Source organism: Mustela nivalis (assembly GCF_964662115.1).
Source record: "Mustela nivalis genome assembly, chromosome: 15".
Lineage (NCBI taxonomy): Eukaryota > Metazoa > Chordata > Mammalia > Carnivora > Mustelidae > Mustela > Mustela nivalis.
The window spans coordinates 5,331,554-5,351,874 of NC_139034.1; the positions used below are offsets into that span (position 1 = coordinate 5,331,554).

The window sequence follows — 20,321 nt, forward strand, 5'->3', positions numbered from 1 at the left end:
AAAATTATATTAATAAATTAAAAAAAAAGAAAAAAATATAAGCTAATATTTTAGCGAGATGCATGATAGGAAAACAATTTTTTACCAGTTTAGAGCATTTGGTCTTTGGGACCATACAACTACTTTGTAAAAATATTGCTTTTGTGGTACTTTAGAAGGCTGTTTCATGATTGCTTGTCTCTAAATGAAAGTTTTTATTGAAGTATTTACTTTAAATACTTTAAATTTAGAGTATTTATGAAGTATTTAAGCCACAGGGATTAAATTAAAATAGGGAAGTTGCTTCCTGCTCACGTCATTGGGCAGTCTCTCAGAGGAAACCTGTAAGGCCAAACTATTTGTAAGCAGATTTTTTTAAAAGTGTATATGAATATTTGGAGTGTATGTGGGTAGACAGAAGACATGGCTACATGCACACAAACTAGAGATGAACTTGACACAATTACTGCTTTATCCGAAGATCGAATGGCAGGTGAGTAACTTTAGTTTCTCAAAGCTCTTTTCTGGCTTCTGAACTGATTAGGAAGTCATACTGGTTATTTATTCCTTTCTTTTTTAGGTATTAAAACAAAACAAAACAAAGCACAGCACAACATAATCCCCAAAGTCCCCAAATCCAACCCTGACTTTGGATGGGAAGAGGAAAACAAAAATCCTCCGCATAATCCTTCGAAGATCCTTTGGTTTTTGCCTGAATGTTGGCCTCCGGTACCAGAGACGAGCTTCAGTTCAGTATTTTGAAAACTAAAATAAAACTAAATGTTGAGCTAAAATGGATTCGAACATTGTGGATTTGTGTGGAAAGACCCACAATTCCCGTATCTATACAATCTTCCAGGCACCTCATTCTATTAACTCTTTACCATTATGCCGTCTCATCTTAGCCGTACAAAGTATGCCAGGCTTTATTTAAATGCTTGTTGCTTCAAACACTCTCAACTCTTGCATTGCTTTTGAAAAATATTTTCTAATATCTATCTATGGAGCTGCTTAGAGAGTTCCACATCTTTCTGTCCCAGTGGAGAGACCTTCATAACTTCCTTGCAGTGTTTCAGAGCCATCAATTTCATTTGGTGTGTTATTGAACTTGAAGAAATGCTCCTCATTTCTGCTGTCACTGTTTTTTAGCTATTGGGATGAAATCGTCTTCTTCCACACTGATCTCCTGAATTGATTTTTTCCATGAGGGTCATGACACATAAGCCTCATAAATAACTTTTGGAAGACTGTAATTGGGTATTTTTAAGTAATTGTCAGTATTTTTCACCTTTGTCCATTTTGAAGAATTAATGGTGAGGCACATCTGAGATGAGATTTCATTTTTTGAAAACATTTCTTGACTTCGATTAAAGCTAATGTTTATGTAAGTCTGTTTTTGCTAACTCTGAGAGGAGTGACCACAAACTCAGTATTTGATGATTTTTTTAATATCCAAAAAGGGAAATACAAGCAAATTAAACTGACAGGATGTCTAGAAAGGAACATCTCGGTAGATGTGGAGAAGCAGGATTCAGGAAGAAGACAGTCTGGGGAGCTGTCTCAGAATACAGGGCTGCTGGCTGCAGCCCTGGGTGGAGACAGGACTTGGGGCTCAGCCCTCCCTGCTGCTCACTGCCTCAGTGACAATGGCCATATCACCTAAATCTGCCAGTGTCCTTCCCTGTCAGATGGGAAAAATAGTCCTTAACGGAGGATTAGATGAGGTGGCATTTGTATGCTGACACAACGCCTGTCAGAACAAATCTGTCCTCACCTGAGATCACACAGCCCTAAATTATCTCTCTGGGAGCTCTTACTCTTTTTCTTTCTTTCTTTCTTTCTTTTTTTTTTTTTTTACCTTGTAGTTTATTTCATATTCACTGCCAGCTCTTTAAAGACAAGGTCTGTGTCAGATGTATCTTCATGCCTTGTATTTTCCTGGTAGAGAAAATGTCCTGTGACTATTTGTTGAATGACTGTATGAATGAGTGATTACATGTAAGTATTGTTTAAACATTTTAACTATTCCTGACAGGAATTTTAAATTTTGACATCTGATATTGGCTAACTCAGGTATATGATATGAACATAGAAGTATGTTTGTGTCATAGATCCGAACTTCATGAATTAGCTTGAAACAACCTTGGAAAGCTGCAGATAGAAGCTTTGTATAATCTCAAACCTAGAATCTGAGCAAATCTTAAAATAACCAATGAGTATTATATCCCAACTACTACAGAATGAATCAATCAAGGGTCCAAAGTCTTTGTAGCATGGATTTGTTTTCCTCACCAGTAAGTGATAAAGTAAGCCCATTTTCCCCCACAAGAATAAATCATTACATGTTTAAAATCTTATTCTGCTCTTTGAAATTTTTAGGCTAAGCTATTGCCTGGGCAATAGGAAAATTGTGCATAATTTCCTTGTCCCTGAGTTGACCAGAGGTTCAAAGCCTTTTCCTGGGTTTTAGTCCCGAAGGAGATCCATATGGACATTATCAATTTGGGTGCCCCAGTTAAGGCTTTGGGAGCCTTGAAGAACACATGCAGACACGTTCATCGTTCATGTTTCCTGGAACATAATACAAGTTTAGATCTCTGTCAGCTGACTACATCTTCATCGTAGTGTTTCCAATCACGAATTTACCTCCAATAGTCATATTTTTATCTTATTTATGTGAATACTACTTATATTTAGTTTTGTATAGTTAGGGGGAACTCAGATTAAAATAAAGATAGTCCTTACTCCAATGTCAACTGTAACTCATTTCCTTTAAAAGTGTCAACCACTCTGATACTGTCCCAGAAAATTTATTCTGTATAATTCAAAGTATCTTGGAGATGTCTAAAACAGGACATCTTTGCATGGTTCCCCTTTTACTACCACTTTCTGTCCAATTATAATCATCTATTTTAGCTTCTCATCATTTTCCTGAATTTATATTAAGATCTAATAAGTCACTGTGTAAAATGAAGTTCAAGGACTTTTAAAAATTATTATTGAGAGTATAAATAATGTGCCTTAAATACCATGGAGAAGGTATTTTTGAACACTAAAAGAAAATGAATTTTCTTTTCTGTGAGGGAGGGAAAGATTAGCATTTTACACTTTTAGGTTGGGTCCCACCTTTGCCAAGACTTGACAATGAGCATCAGGCCTGCTGTGGAGAAGGCCAGTTGGGATGCCATCCTAGGATGCGATCTCAGATGTCACTGATTTCAATACTGGGGTGATTCAGGCTGCACTAACCATTCCACAACTCTCTTGTGGGCCTCCTGCCTTTCAGGAGAGGACACTTTTAAATACAGGTCCTTGAAAATATTTTACTCAGAAACCACCTGACTTCTGGGTCAAGTTGCAAGGGGACCATCCATTTTTGCTGCAGGTCTTGTGTGGAAGAAAAAGTTCAAAGTTATATGGATACTTAATTGGATCCAAATTCATCAGTTAAGCAGGTGAGAAGGGCTGCTGCAGTGATAACTATGGGAAGGAATTTGGGGGTTGTGTGGGGATCACTCTGTCGGTGGAGACATTAATTGTGTCTACTTAAGCTTTATTTTTATTTTGTTTTCATTTTCGAACCAAGAAACAAATGAGGAGAAATGAGTAGTTGGAAGTAACCTCAAGTTTCCAGAAATGAACTGATTTTTTAATATTCTTTCTCTATTTTTTTGGTCACAACCTGTATTTTTTATGTGATAAAATGAGAATGAGTGGTGTAGTTCATTAGCTCAGCCAGTAGAGGGGAATGACGCCTATAAGCGCTCATTACCATGTGCAACTACTTTTCCAAATCACTTTCTCATGCTCCAGTGTGCAGCTTTGCGAATACATGCTATCAAGGGAGCCCAGGGTCTGTGATATGTGGTGAGGTGATCTTCAGTTCCTGGACTGTGTTCATATAACTTCCTTCTTTTTATGGCTGCCTCTGACTTCTGTTTCTATTTCTGTATCTCTGTCACTGCATTCTTGTCCTCCTTTCTGTGTATTTGTCTCTGGTAAATTCATAGTGTGTCCAGTACTGACCCTCTCTGTGCCCATTATGTATAGAAAATTCTTAGGCACTTCTTTTTTTTCTCGAATGCTGATTTTTATCAAGATTCTGTTCACAGAGGGAAAATACTGGAGTATTGTCATTTATGAAACCACCTATTCATCCTAGATATGTAAGCCAGAATTTGTATTTAAGTCCACAAACAATTTTCTAGACTGTGAAGACCAAGCTGCCTCATGTTTGAAGAATTTATCTAATACTTACATGGATACAACTATCCTGACTCTAAAGTTCAATGAATTTGTGGGAGAAAAGTCTCTAGAGTGTAGAATCCTATATAGTATTTCTAATTCTCTTACTTTGCATCTTTTTTTCCACAAAAGTGTGTGTTTGAATGAGTGTCTTGATTTTGAGTTTACCTAGGGAAATTTCTTTTCCCTTATTAGGCTTTTATGGTGTCCAATGAGCACTCACTGGACTGAATATTTGTTCAAAGTGCATTCTCCTAAAGTCAGATTTAGAGAATTTATGAATTATAGCCTTCAATAAAACTTGGCACTGAATTCCTTTTGCTTAATGAACCAGCATAGAAATTTGTATTAGTATTTGATAAAAATTGGTTTAGGATGATATAGATTCTCTCTCCAACAAACTAGTTTGTTGAGATAATAAGCATGCATGTTTCATTCAATTGTTTCATTCAATTGATGAAGTTTTAAAAAATAGAAATGACTTATACTTTTAGATAAAAGTATAAGTCATTTCTATTTTTTAAAACTTGTCTCCAAGAATTCTATTATTTCTATAGACAATTTCAGTTGGCCAAGAAATATCCAACTGGGATTTATCCTTAAGATGCAAAGTTGTGCAAATTAATCAATGCAATACACCACATCAAGAGAATGAAAGATGAAAACTTCATGGTTGTCTCAACAGATACAGAAAAAGCATTTGGAAAAGTTCAGCACCCACTCATGATGAAAAACTCTCAAAAAACAGTATAAAAAGAAATTTCCTCAACCAATAAAGGCCATATGAAAAGTCCACAGTTAACATCAAAATCAATGGGGGAAAATTGAAAAGCTTTCTTTTAGGATTTGATATAAGACAAGGATGCCCACTCTTACCACTTCTACTTACTGCAGTATAGCAAGTACTACCAAAAACAATCAGAAAAGAAAAGAAAGCATATTAATTGGAAAGGAAGAAGTAAAATATCATGGTGATGACAAGATTCTATAGGCAGAAAACCCTGAAGTTTTCATAAAAAAGTTAGCACTAATAAATGAATTTAGTAAAGTAATAGGGTATAAAATCAATATACAAAAATTACTTGCATTTTTTACACCAGCAATGATCTATCTGAGAAGGAAATAAGGAAAGTAATCTTATTTATGATAGCATGAAAAAATAAAGCAAGCTTTTCTTGCTCAATTTTGTTGCTGTAGTTTTTTTTTATTTTTAATAAGCTCATGACTGAGAATACAAAAAAGATAAAATACTTAGGGTTATATTTAACTAGGAGGTGAAAAATTTGTACATTGAAGACTATAAAACATTGATGAAAGAAATTGAAAAAGACTCAAATAAATAGAAATATATCCTTTGTTCATGGATTGGAAGAATTAATATTGTTAAGATGTCCATAACGTTCAAAGCAGTAGGTAGATTCAGTGCAATCTCTACCAAAATTCCAGAGAGAATTTTTACATAAATAGAACAAACAATTCTAAAATTTGTATGGAACCAGAAGAGACCCTGAAGAGACAAAGCAATCTAAGAAAGAACAGAGCCAGAGGTATCACTTTTCCTGCTTTCAAATTTCATTACAAAACTATAATGATCAAAACATCATGGTACTGACATAAAAAGAGACATGTAGACCAATGGAATGGAATAGAGACCCCAGAAATAGGCACCAGCATATAGGATTCACTAATTTTCAATAAGGGCACCAAGGGCACACAATGGAGAAGAGATAATCTCTTAATAAATGGTGCAGGGAAAACTGGATAGCCACATGCAAACGAATGAAATTGGATCCTTATCTTGAACCATGTACAGAAACCAACTTAAAATGGATTGAAGACTTAAACATAAAACCCAGAACCACAAAACTCCTAGTGGAAAATAGGGAAAAAGCTCCTCAACATTGGCCATGGCTATGATTTTTTTGGATATGATACCAAAAGCACAGACTTGAACAAAAGCAAAAACAAACAAGTAAGAATTATCAATGGCATGTCCATCATCTCTAGAAAGAGATCCTGCCATTGACAATAACATAGATGAACTTGAAGGACATTATGCTAATCAAAATAAGTCAGATACAGAAAGAAAAAAATGCCCGATCACAGTTATATGTGGCAATGTCAAAAGCACAGATGCAGAGAGTAGAATGGTGGTTACCAGGCGTGGGGAGATGGAGGAAATGGGGGATGTTGGTCAAAGGGTACAAGTTGCAGTTAATAAAGATGAATGTCTAGAGCTGTAAAGCACAACTTGAAGACTACATTTAATACTGCTGTACTGAGTACTGGAAGTTTGCTAAGAGTAGATTTTAGGTGCTTTCAACACAAAGATCGGTAACTATATGAGGAGAAGTTATGTTAATTAGCTTGACTATAATAATTTTTCACTATGACTATGGACATCAAATCAGCATGTTGTGCACCTTAAAAATAGGAAATTTTACAAAATAAAATAAAATAAACATTTAAAAAGAGGGATCAGATGTAACAAAGAGAAGAAATACACGAAAATCTGTCTTATAGCAAAAGTCGTTTAAAACGTCACAGCGCATTGTTGCACGGCGCTTCCGGTCACGGTGCGGGATGTCTGGCTGCGGAAGGTGAAGAAGCTGATCACACTGAGTTATTATGGATTAACCAACACCAAGGGCAAGGAAAGACACTCTGTGACTGCTAGGTGCAACCCCATACTAGAAGTTCTGTACACGCCGTAGTGTGTTTCACGTGTTACAGCCGGGAATCGAGACAGGACTACTCCGAGCAGGGGTGGGGGGTGAGGTGGGGCGTGGGGTGGTGAGAGTGAGAGGGCAGGGTAGACAGCGCTACTACGATCACAAAAAATGGGAAACTAAGACTGGGGAGGGCTAGGTCACTTCTTCTGTTAGGCGGCTAGTAAGTGAGGAAGCCAAGATTCATCCCACCTTCTTCTGAAACCTGAGTAGCTCACTTCCTTCTCCACACCAGGCTGCCTCCCAGACCCTATCAGGTAATTATTATGATCCCTGCATGGCTGTTTACGTGGCATTGTTTATCTGAATAGACTGTTCTTTTCGAGCTTTCATCTCTGAGCCATGTTCTTTTTTTGCATGTCTTTAATCATTTTGTTCTATTTACAAATGCCGAGATGGAGAAAGTATTGACTGAGAATTGCAAGTAAAATTGGTTTTCATTTTCTGCTTTGAAAGAGGACGTGGATTCTTTTACCACGAGATCATATCCAGGGTATTTAGTGGTAAGACTGGGCCAAGGTTCTCCAAGTTACCAGGGGTCCTGGTCTGCTCCAGGATCAAAGCATGCTGAGAATTACAGAGTTTGGGGGAGACAGACATGTCAAGGGGTTACTAGTAGGTGCATTTGCTCCCCAAATCAGATAGACTAGACCTCCTACAACTATCCAGGGTGGGTCCAGGTTTAAGGACTCCTGCTTGGCAAGGTAGAGTAAAAAATGTGTTTATTAAGAAACTAGCTGTTGAGCATAAATGGATGTTGAAATAGACCAGAACCAGGCGAAACAGCCCACCAGCAGATAGCCATAAAAATTAAGGTTACAAAACAGAACACACACTTTGCCCTTCTCCTCTGTCTCTGAACTCAGGGTCAGGCCCTGGCCTGAACCTCTTTTTCCAGCTGGTGTTTGCTTCATTCCAAGCAGGCTTCCTAGGTTTCTCTTCCTAGCCGGAGCTAAGCCAAGGTGTCATTTCTCACCATCTCTTTTATAATATTTATTTCACATTATTTGCGTGCAGGATGGCTGCCTTTGAATTTTTCTAGACAAGATACAGGCGCCTTTTTGACATGCTTGACTTGGTGCGAAGAAGATGTAGGAAAGTAGTAGGAAGGTGGGGACAGAGTAGGGGGAAAGGGATCACCTGAATGTTTGGTGAAACTCATCCAGGAGACCTAAAGAAGGTTTGGACCCAACCCCATTTACCTCACCTCTTTCTTCCACAAATAATTAATTGACCTCTTCGAAGAGCATCTTGACTCCAGCTCTATCTTCTTCCAAGAAGGATGAATATTTGCTTGTTCTTTGGACTGAGAGGCATTTTACTCAATCCAGACACAAGAAGAAACAGCTAAGAATTCGGTGAGATAGGATATCCAGGTTACATATTGTAGATGCAATGCAAAGGCTACCAACAGAACAACAGTCATTCTCCAGAGGTGGTTCATGACTGGCTTGGCCAAATTAGTCACCACTCCTACAAGTTTCAATTTTTGCAGGATCATTGTGTGCATATGCCAAAAGGGCAGATTGGATTTTAAGAATTCTGCTTTCAGATGGAGATGAGTCAAGTGTAGTTTCCCTACTTCCGTCATTTTCTATGGCATGTAGGATGCCATGGAATTTTTAATGCTCTCCATCATAATCCATATACAGTCTTAAATATGGTAATGTCATTAAGTCCTTAGGATTTTCTAAGACAGAGGTAATTATGAAGAAAATAATTGATAGTGAAAAAATTAAGTTCATGAGGCATTCTTCACAATAATAGATAGCATTTAAGGTCTTGAATATACTACTTTATACCATAAAGATGACACTGGGATCCCAGTCTTTTTCAATGAGCAATATTAACTTATGGGCATGAAATGAAGCACAGAGGCTTCCTAAGTACAACAATTCATTATTGTTATTATTGGCCCTTAGAAGGTCTCTCTACAAATTCAAAATCAGAGTTAGCCCTGGAGAAGCAAGTTCGAATTGCAGGCGAAATGAAGGAAGAAAAATAAATATGAACTCTGTTTTCTGTACTTGTAAGGATTTAGGCAAGGTAAATATACCAGGTCATGCAATTTAGACCCAATTTACTTTTCTATCTTTTTAGCAGAAAAAGTGAGAAGAGGAGGAGGAATAATAATTTTCCTCTATTTTTTATGGCAGCCATAAATGTCTTCATAAATAGGGCACCTGTTCAAAGGAATTTTTTCTTGTATGTAATGCTAGAGTGATTAAGCCAATGGAAAAATCTAGGAAAAATACAAGTCCAAGATTTGATACTTTCTGGGGAGGAGGTTGAAAAGGCAGTGAGTGATCTTTTTAATTTTAATCCCTTGCAATTTTGCCACTCACCAAAAATCCTTTTCTAGTAATGAGAAACACATTAGGAAAAAGATGTGATGTTTAGTCTGCTTGCTGATATTTGGTACCAAATGATCCAGCCCTTACGGAAACTTTAATAAAATATCTGTCAAGACTGATCCCCATATATGTGCCTCAGTGATTCTTCTTAGTACAGTAAAGGCATCGGGTGTTTATCATAGCCTTAGTTTCCTTGGAAGTAAAATTCAGTGGGATAGAAAATTGGAGTTTTTAAGTTTGTACTGAGGCATATACCTATTGTACTGATTTAGGTCCATTATTTGGAGAAGCATGCAAAAACCCTTTTCAAATTCAATATTTGGAAAAAGATTTTATTACTTTAAAGGAGTAAGATATTTCCTTTTCTCTCCCTCTCTCCTTGCTCCCCTGCCTTTGATACATTGTTGCTTCCTTTTCATCCTCCTTCATCCTTCCATCCATTGATCCATCCATCCCTCCATCCATCCATCCCTCCATCCATCCACCCCTCCATCCATCCACCCCTCCATCAATCCACTTCTCCATCCCTCCACCCCTCCATCCATCCATCCCTCCATCCATCCACCCCTCCATCTATACATTCCTCCATCCATCCATACCTCCATCCACCTATCCCTCCATCCATCCACCCCTCCATCCATCCACCCCTCCATCCATCCATCCCTCCATCCGTCCATCCATCCATCCCTCCATACATCCACCCCTCCATCCATCTACCCCTCCATCCATCCACCCCTCCATCATCCATTCCTCCATCCCTTCATCCCTCCATCCATCCCTCCATCCATCCATCCCTCCATCCATCCATCCCTCCATCCATCCATCCCTCCATCCATCCATCCCTCCATCCATCCATCCCTCCATCCATCCATCCCTCCATCCATCCATCCCTCCATCTATCCATCCCTCCATTCATCCACCCCTCCATCTATACATTCCTCCATCCATCCATACCTCCATCCACCTATCCCTCCATCCATCCACCCCTCCATCCATCTACCCCTCCATCCATCTACCCCTCCATCTATACATCCCTCCATCCATCCACCCCTCCATCCATCCACCCCTCCATCCATCCATCCATCCATCCATCCATCCATCCATCCCTCCATCCATCCATTCCTCCATCCATCCCTCCATCCCTCCATCCATCCATCCCTCCATCCATCCACCCCTCCATCCATCCACCCCTCCATCCATCCATCCCTCCCTCTAAAGTAATGGGATCTATGTAACTGCTTGAGTTAGTTTTTGCTTGGTCTAGCTGGTAAAAAGCTTAGGTTATGTTCTATACTTAATTTCTAGAATAAAAAGAGAAATTGTAAACTAACATTTATTGAGCACTTACTAGATCTCTGTCAAGGAACTAAGTAAAGACTTTATATAATCCTTTCATTTAATCCTTATAACTGCCCTACAAAGTAGCTACCAGTAGAATCCTTATTTCACAGATGAGAAAGTTGAGGTTCACAGAGGCAGCTGGCTTGTACAGGGGTCAGCTAGTTAGTGGTGGAGCTTGTGTTCAAATTCAGACAATCTCTCCCAGATCCTGTGATTATAACATTACATGACGCCATCCCTGCTACCTGTTCTAGCCTAGTCTTCTGTTACAAAGAACATAGGCTGATTCTTTTACTCTTATTTAATAAGCCAATTGTAAAGGCTCATTTGTTGTAAAGTGCTTCAAATATGCTTTAAAATCAAATGCAACATAAATAACTAAGAGAAATATAATAAGTATTATGAACACATAAATTCAGTGTTGACTTCACCTGACTGGTACCCTCCCTCTTTTAATCTTTCAAACACTGCCTCTTCTTCTTAGTATGTATTTCTACAAGGACCTCCTTCCTTCTTCTCTATAATCATTTTACTTAAAAAATCATTTTGAATGATAAAGCATTTTGGATTATGAAATGTAGATATGTTATTAGATACCCATGTAGTCACCTCCAAAAATAAAGTAGATGTGAATGCACACACACACACTTATATGTTTCAGATTTCTCATTAAAAAGAAATAAAATTTAAAGATATATTTAAAGCTGCCTTCTTCCTTCTCTTACTCCTTCCTCTTACCTTTTGCAGTGGAATTACCATGCTGAAATCGTCACAAACATCCTGGTGTATACTTGTTCCATGTATTTTTGCTTTTATGCTTTCCTCCCATAGAATATATCCGCAATAATATATGCTGTTTTTATGCCTTAAAATGTACATAAGTGATGACATATTGTTTTGCAACTCACTTTTCTCATTCAATATAGTGTTTTGAAGTATATTTATGTAAATACTATTCATTTACTTAAACTTCTATATAATATTTCACAATATTAAACATCATTTTATTTATCCACTTCCCCTGTGATGGACTTATCATTTTGCTGTTACTTATAACTTTGCAGCAAACGTTCTTGTGCATTTCTGATAAGAGGATGTGTGGGAGTATTTAGGGCAGTGTGTAGCCATCTTTAACTTTGACCTGATAAATATAGGCAGAACCTGTTTTATTGTATTTTGCTTTATTGTGCCTCATGAATACTGCATGTTTTACAAATTGAATGTTTGTAACAGCCCTGCATAGAGCCTGTCTATCAACACCATTTTTTCTTCCAACAGCATTTGCTCACTTTGTGTCTCTGTGTCACATTTTGGTAATTCTTGCAATATTTCCAACTTTTTCATGATTATTATATTTGTTGTGGTGCTCTATGATCAGTGGGCTTTGATGTTACTGTTTTAATTTGAGGCACCACAAGCTGTCCCCATATAAGATGGCAAACTTCATTGATAATCATTGGGTGTGCTCTTAGTGCTTTCTTGACTGGCCATTCCCCCATAACTCTCTCCCGCTCCTCAGGCTTCCCGACTCCCTGAGAAACAAAATTGAAATTAGGCCAATTAGTAACCCTACCTTGGCTTCTAAGTGTTCAAATGAAAGGAAGAGTTGCACATCTCTCACTTTGAATCAAAAGCTAGACGTGATGAAGCTTAGTGAGCAAGGCAGGTTGAAAGCCACAATAGGCTGAAAACTAGGCCTCTTGCACCAAATGTTAGCCAAGTTGTGAATGCAAAGGAGAAGTTTTTGAAGGACTTTAAAAGTGCTTCTATAGTGAACACACCAATGATAAGAAAGTAAAACAGACCTATTGCTGATATGGAGAAAATCTGAATAGTCCAGATAGAAGATCAATCCAGCCACAACACTTCTAAGCCAAGACTAATCCAGAGCAAGACCTAACACTGATTCTCTGAGGACTGAGAGAGGTGAGGAAGCTGCAGAAGGAAAGTTTGAAGGCATAGAGGTGGGTTCATGAGCTTTAAGGAAAGAAGCTGTCTCTATAACATCAATGTGCAAAATGAAGCAGCAAGGGCTGGTGGAGAAGCCGCAGGGAGTTACCCAGAAGGTCTAGCGAAGCTAAATCAAGAAGGTGGTGCTACCCTCCACAATGTAGATGAAACAGCCTTATATACTGGAAGAAGAGCCATCTAGGACATTCATAGCTAGAGAGGAGAAGTCAGTGCCTGGATTCAAAGGACAGGCTGACTGTCTTGTTATGGGTTAATGCAGCCAGTGAGTTGAAGGTGAAACCAATGCTCAATGACCATTCTGAAAATCCCAGGGCCCTCAATAATGATGCTAAATTAGGCCTGTGCTCTATAAATGGAACAACAAAGCCTGAATGGCAGTACATCTGTTTACAACATGGTTAACTAAATATATTAAATATTTAAGGCCCACTGTTGAGATCTAGTGATCAGAAAAAAAAGGTTTCTTTCAAAATATTACTGTTCACTGACAATGCACCTGGTCACTGAAGAGCTCTGATGGAGATGTGCAATGAAACTAATGTCTTCATGCATGCTGATGTAACATCTCCTCTCCTGTGGCCCATGGATTAGGGGGTTAGTTTTGATCTTTAAGTCTTATTATTTAAGAAATATGTCTCAAAAGGCTATTGCTGCCATAGATAGTAATTCTTCTGATGCATCTGGGTAAACTAAATTGAAAACCTTCTAGAAAGGATTCAACATTCTAGATACAATTAAGAGCATTTGTGATTCATGGGAAGGGGTCAAAATATCAACATTAACAGAAATATGGATGGCTTTGAGGACTCCAAGATGTCTGTGGGGGCAGTCACTGTCGAGGTGGTGGAAACAGCAAGAGAACTGGAATTAGAAATGGGGTCTGAATATGGGACCACATTGGGGCAATCTCACGATCAAACTTGAATGGATGAGGAGCTGCTTCTCATGGATGAGTAATGAAAGTGGTTCCTTGAGATGGAATCTATTCCTGGTGAAGATGCCATGAAGATTGTCAAAATGACCACAAAAGATTTGAATATTGTGTAAACTTAGCTAATAAAAGAGCAATGGGGTTTGAGAGGATTGATTTCCATTTTGAAAGAAGTTCTACTGTGGGTGAAATGCTACCAAACTGTATCACATGATACAGAGAAATCACTGATGAAAGGAAGAGTCAATGGACATGGCAAACTTCAGTGTTGTTTTATTTTCCGAAATTGCTGTAGCTGCCCCAGCCTTCAGCAACCACCACCCTGGTCAGTCAGCAGCCATCCACACCAAGGCAAGACACTCACCAGCAAAAAGACAAATGATGGTTCAGGTTTTCAGTGATAAAGTATTTTTTTTAAAGATTTTATTTATTTATTTGACAGAGAGAGATCACAAGTAGGCAGAGAGGCAGGCAGAGAGAGAGAGGAGGAAGCAGGCTCCCTGCTGAGCACAGAGCCCGATGCGGGACTTGATCCCAGGACCCTGAGATCATGACCTGAGCCGAAGGCAGTGGCTTAACCCACTGAGCCACCCAGGCACCCTGATAAAGTATTTTTAAATTAAGGAATGTATCTTTTTGTAGATATAGTGCTATTGTCTACTTAACAGACTATGGTATAGTATAAACATAACTTTTATATGCACTGAGAAATCAAAAGTTTCATTTGACTTGATTTTCTATGATATTTGCTTTTGGTGGTGGTCTGGAATTGGTGAGGTCTGCCAGTAGTTGAACAAAATATACTCTAGCAAGTGGTATGTGTTCCATCTTCTCATGCCCTCCTCAATACTTTGTGTTATCAGATTTATTCATTTTTTTAATCAGGTGGATGTAACATGTCATGTCTTTATTTTAATGTGCATTTCCCTTGTTACTAGAAAGAGTTTGAAACATTAAAAAAATACTTATTGGACATTTGGGATTCCTTTTCATATCATTTACTCATTGATGAATTAATTTCATATTGACTAGTCATGTTCTTTATGTATCCTGGGTAAAAATATTTTCTTGGTTACATGGTTTGGGTTTTAAATATCTTCTCTTTCTTATGGGTTGGTTCTTTACTTTGTTTATAGCATCTTTTGTCATACAGAAGTTTTAATTTTAATGCCATCAAATTTATTAATCTTTTCTTTTATGGTATATTTTTTTTGTATCTTGTTAAATAAATTCTTCCCTGCTGCAATATCATAATCTCCCGTGTAGAGTTTTGCTGTACAGTTTTTTATACAGTTTTGCTTTTCATATTTAGGACTTCAGTCCACTTTTAAGTTCTTTCTGGAACTTGCATTAGATTCTTGCAAAAGAACAGATAAGAGAAGTTCTTTGGAATGAAAAATAAAAAGGAGGGCAATGACAGAAATTATAGTGTTTTAAACTTCTGATGTAAATTGGATCTATTCATTTTATTCTCCATATTGATTATTCTCTTTTATATATTTTCCATCTCTGTGTGATGTGTCCTTGGTGATTATTGGTAATTTCCTCAGATTGTCTGATATAATAATTTTTCATTAACCCGTGATGTATAGTTAGACCTATTGAATTTAAATTTTAGTAACTGTATGTTTTACATATAGCAGTTCTAGTTGTTTTCTCTAAGTATTGTCTATTCTTTTCTATGGTTATATGACATTCTTTGATGTCAAAATCTTTTTAACTATGCCTATATTACAGTCTCCATAAAATTTTATTTTGTTGTTTCGGAGATGCGACACTTTTATTTGCTGTTTGTGTTAACTTTTGTTATTGTTGGATTCTTTTTTCATGTGTTCTGTGGTTTTGGGTTGTGAGCTCATCTTCAGCAGAGCTTTAGTTGTTAGAATCTTGTGGAAATTGAGGTTTAGGGCTAGTCCCTGGAATATAATTTTATGACTGTTTTTGTGAGAAGTGCTATTGACGAGTAGGCCCTAATCTATATGTTATTTTTCAGATCATGTTGGTTAATTAATTTCAATTCCAGATGCCAGTGTTTTATGGTCTGGAGATTTATAATCTTAGGGCTTTTGTTTTTGATTTTCTCCCAGAGCTGAGCCAAAATGGATGAGAATCCCAGTTCTTGTGGCGGGTTCCTTTCTAACCATTCACTGAGAATGCAGTCCTTTGAGGGTTCTGGATCTCTGCAGCAATTTTGGTTTGAACTTCCCACCTTGAATGGGACTAAGGCCTTGCTGCCTGTTGCTGCATGGGTATGCAGTCCTAAACCCTGAGGTTAGCAATGCTACATTCCCGGCTGTTGGCCTTTCAGCTACACAAACCCAGCTTGGGAGATTTTGGCTGTCTCTCTACACTTGGTACCAAGAGTTTTCTTTCTTTTTATAAGCTCCATATAATGGATTTATTTTTCCTATATAGTCTACCATTTCTAGGTACTTGTGGTGAAATAATTTTCAGGTTACCTGTGTCCATTATCTGTCCAGAACAAAGCTTTTGAAGCCCTCTAACCCTATTTTCAGGAGACAGAGGCCCTTGTAGACCCCTAGACTATTCACGGCTTTAAGATGGTGTTCTCAGGAGTTTCCAGGATCCTGACTCTTCTGGGGAAACCACTCTAACCTGCTCACAGAGAGCATGTTCCATCTTGCTCATCAAATGTCTTTGGGCCCCATTTTCTCTTTTTGAACTGTAACAACTAAAATCTGGTCCTCTCTAAAGCCCTCTTTTCAAGCAGTGAACCCTGTGTATGTTTCTTTTTCTTTTTGTGATCTGCCATTAAGATGTCATTTTCCCTTCATATCTCTTTAGTCTCAAATCAGTTTCTAAAATCTCAACACTTCTTTTAAAGACACCTCTCCTGTCTTCCTTTATTCTGATTTCATTATAAAAAACACTCCCCATCTGATAATAAGACTAAGCCTGCTTTTCAAGCCAATCTAGTTTCCCTTTGATTACCCAAGCAAATAGAATTCTTAGATACAGAGTATTTTAGGCACGAATATTTAAAAATGTATACTTAACTAACTTTCGGGTTTATAGTCATTTATTTCAAGTTGTTTCTTTGTCCCAAGACTGTGACATAGTTTCTTTTTAATAAATGATTCAATTCAGGCAGCCATTCAGAAATATTCATTGAGCACCTATTGTAGACACGCACTTTTATAGATACTTGGGATATGCCAGTGGACACAACAATTTTTTTCTGTCATTATTAATAACATTTTATAATCCTACTAAGAATAAAGCCAGAGTTCATGTCTCTGGAACCTAAAGTGAGGCCCTACTATAATTTGTAAAACTTGGTGGTGCCAATCTGAGATCTTAGAAGTGTGGGGGTGACTTTTAATAGCTGTTGGACAAGAACCCCAATAAGCAGAGCTCAGTCCTTTCAGATTCCCCATTGGGTCCTGAATTCAGATATTGAGGTTTGGGGGAACACAGCAATTGAAAAACAATTTGAAGCCCAACCTCACAGAGAGCTCTGTAGTTCCCAAGGAGACCTTCAGCTTCCCTGTTTCTGTCTGGCCGCCCAGGGTCACGCCCTGTGGGGGCATAGCTGAGAAACCACACAGGCTGCTAATCATTTTTCTGTGTCCTAATGTTTAAAGGTCTTTGGAGAGAAAGAACCTCTTTCTACCATAAGAAAATCTGGGTTTCAGCTGCTGTGGCTTGGTAAGGCCTGAGCCAGTACACCTAGCAGCAGCTTGCTTTCTAGACCCCAGTTTGTCCACTGGCCTGTTAATGCCCCAAGTGGCCAGTATTTGCTGAATTCCAGCCTGTTATGAAACAGTACAATATATATGGACCTGAAGAGTTCAAAATCCCACATGGCCTGCATTTACTCCTAGGCTTAAGCCCTAAAGCTGCCTGTCTTTGTGGTTGCTATGTCTTCTCCATATTATTTTGTTTTCTAAATGTAAATCTTTGTCCATTTTTTAAGGCCCCCAGTTCACTCAGCCAGATATTGAGAATTTGGGGGGGCCGTCGATATATCTTTCTCAGCTGAGATTGGATCAACCAAGAGGAGGGAAAAAGAAGTCAGGGTAGAAGATAAAATGTATTCTGTGGATAAATGGGCTAGCTAATATTTCACTTGGCATCAGAGCCACCCACTCCCTCCCCAGTGCCCCTGGAGAAGAGAGGGGAGCTTGCCCAATGCGGGCCCCGGCTAGTGCACAGGCGCTCCATGTGTGTCCAGGCTGTGGGAGGGGAAGGGGCCAGCACACTGGCCCCAATTCCTTCTAGAATTTCCTTCCTCTGGGAAGCAGTGAGTAAAGGGTGTGGTAAAACCCTGAATATTATCCTAAGCATAAATTTCTTGCACACAAACATGAAGAATTTGTGTGTGTGTTGGGAGCAGATGTTGCCCTAATGGTGAATACTTTTTTTTTTTTTCTAAAGATTTTATTTATTTATTTGACAGACAGAGATCACAAGTAGGCAGAGAGGCAGGCAGAGAGAGAGAGAGGAGGAAGCAGGATCCCGGGTGAGCAGAGAGCCCGAAATGGGGCTTGATCCTAGGACCCTGGGATCATGACCTGAGCCAAAGGCAGATGCTTTAACCCACTTAGCCACCCAGGCGCCCCAAATGGTGAATACTTTTAACACAGTTCTTAGATTCAAAGTTTCAGCATTTGTTTGCCTGTCTCTTTCACTTCCAAGCTGGATCCTGTATAATTCCTGTTTTCCTCAGGGTCCTGTGCATATCACAGTGACATCTGTTGATTGAAGGAAGGTCTACCCCCCCTGGTGAGACCTAGGGAAAGTGCACACCTGCCGTCTGAAAAAATGGTCATGAAGGGCGGTGCAAATGAACAATTTCCCCGTTGTCTTCTCAGAGTGTTTTCTTACCCTCCAGTTGTTGAGGGAAGTTGAAAATGAATTTCAAAAAGACATTACATGTCTATTCACACGTTTCTTATCTCTCCTCTACATGAGTCAATTAAAGCCCTAGAAAATGTACAGAGTGACAAGCCTTATAATGAGACTGACTTCCCACTTAATTCAAGACACTCAGTGACTTAAATATATCAAAAAACTTTCTCCTACCCCATTTTGTCTGATAATGGTGTGTCCAGCTATACTGAAATATTTTTTTTCTTTCTTCTTCTTCTTTTTTTTAGTTTTGTATATTTAAGTAGTGTTGCAATAATAACATTTATTTTGAAATTTTGAAACACAAGTTTTGGTGGCAGGGATTGTGCAAGGGGAATTGCATGTAAGTCTCACGAGACCTCCCAGGTGTGGGAGGCGAAGAGCAGAGACTCTGAAGAATGAAGTGCTCTCAGCCAGTATACAGCAGAGTCAGGATCCCACCCAAGAGCCACCCGACTTCCAAGTGGGAGAGTGTCTGAAGGGAAACGTGTCCCTGGATCAGAACTGAGGTTGGGCCCTGTGGAGCACCACCTGAGGTTACAAAGTAAGCCAGCTTCAGGCTCATTTTAATTTCAACAAAATATTTACTCTTGATCACGTTGAATTTTATGTCAGACTTAGGGAGCATCAGTGACTGCTTCGTGTTTAAGGCTGACCTCATGAGGTGTTGGACTCAGTTTGGGGGGGATAGTAAAGAACTGAAACTGGGTGATGAGAAGGAATAGAATGAGCCGTCTCTGGACAAAACACAACACAGAGAGAACAATAGAACTTTTCAATGATGTCATAATGATTACTGCAATAATTCCTGGTTGATATGATGTCTTTTTGTATATTTTGTTTCTAAGTACTCAGTGTTCTAGCTTATCAAAATTTATCAAAATCAGAGCCTCTTCTCTTGAAAGTCTCTGTCTGGAGAAACTTCCATTCTGGGAGAATTAAAAAAAAAAAATTCACTTTCCTCTTTTCCAAGTGTTTCCCGCCATCTCTGGCCTCTGACACACACTGCGGACAGTGGAGATTTACGTGAATTTTTCAGAACATATTAATTTATTCCAAAAGTAGTTCCTGGCAGTACTGTCCACAACCATTCTCCCCAATTTTCTAATATTCACTGTGTTATGTTTCTTATTTTAACACCATTGAATTAAATAGAATTCTTAATTTTGCTGGTTCCATATTCACTTGGATCTATATTTCTCCTGATTATAAATCAAAGGGTAGACTTATTTTTCTAATTATTTTGCTAATTAAATAACTTACTGAAGCAAACGTTTAAAACACCCCTGAGTAGCTTTGTGTTAATAAGTCAGCCACGCCAAGCAGCTAACACCCTGTTAGAGAAAGCTCTATTCACATCAAACACCACTCTGCCTAGGCCTGTATTGTAAGATTAGCAGTACAAAAATCATGCAAAGTGAAAATCGTAGCAAATTATTAGTTATGGGGCAGTTGGAGAAAGAGAATATCTCTGGAAACTGAGCTGATAAGACTTCAAAACTATGGGAAGATTTCTCTGCCTCACTAAGAATAATAATAAAAATGATGATTCCAGAGATTTTGTAGGTTTGCAATAACCTGCTTAAAAATGAGAGTTGACTGGCTGTGTTATCATTACTGTTTCCTGAGAGACAGTTTATGGAAGGTGGTTTTTATGATACATTCCTGAAAAATCTCCAGATTTCAAATATGCAATATAAACGTCCTCATGAAAACTGGAGAACTTACCCATTTTATAAATAGTACCACACCTACTTCAGACTAAATAGGATTTCCACATTTCAGTGTGGTCAGTCACAATAAAAGGTGGACAGCAAAAAACTGCTAACAAATCTGTACACCAAGGGTCTGATCCAGTCTGTTTAAATTAGACGTGCCCAAACTTTCTGGTTTCAGGTT

At 38.4% G+C, this 20,321-nt stretch overlaps 1 long non-coding RNA gene across 1 annotated transcript in view; it reads left to right on the forward strand.

The window, feature by feature from the left end:
* Positions 1-20,321, forward strand: part of LOC309848875 — a 58,432-nt gene that overhangs the window by 37,311 nt on the left and 800 nt on the right. The gene's annotated exons all lie outside the window — the stretch shown is intronic.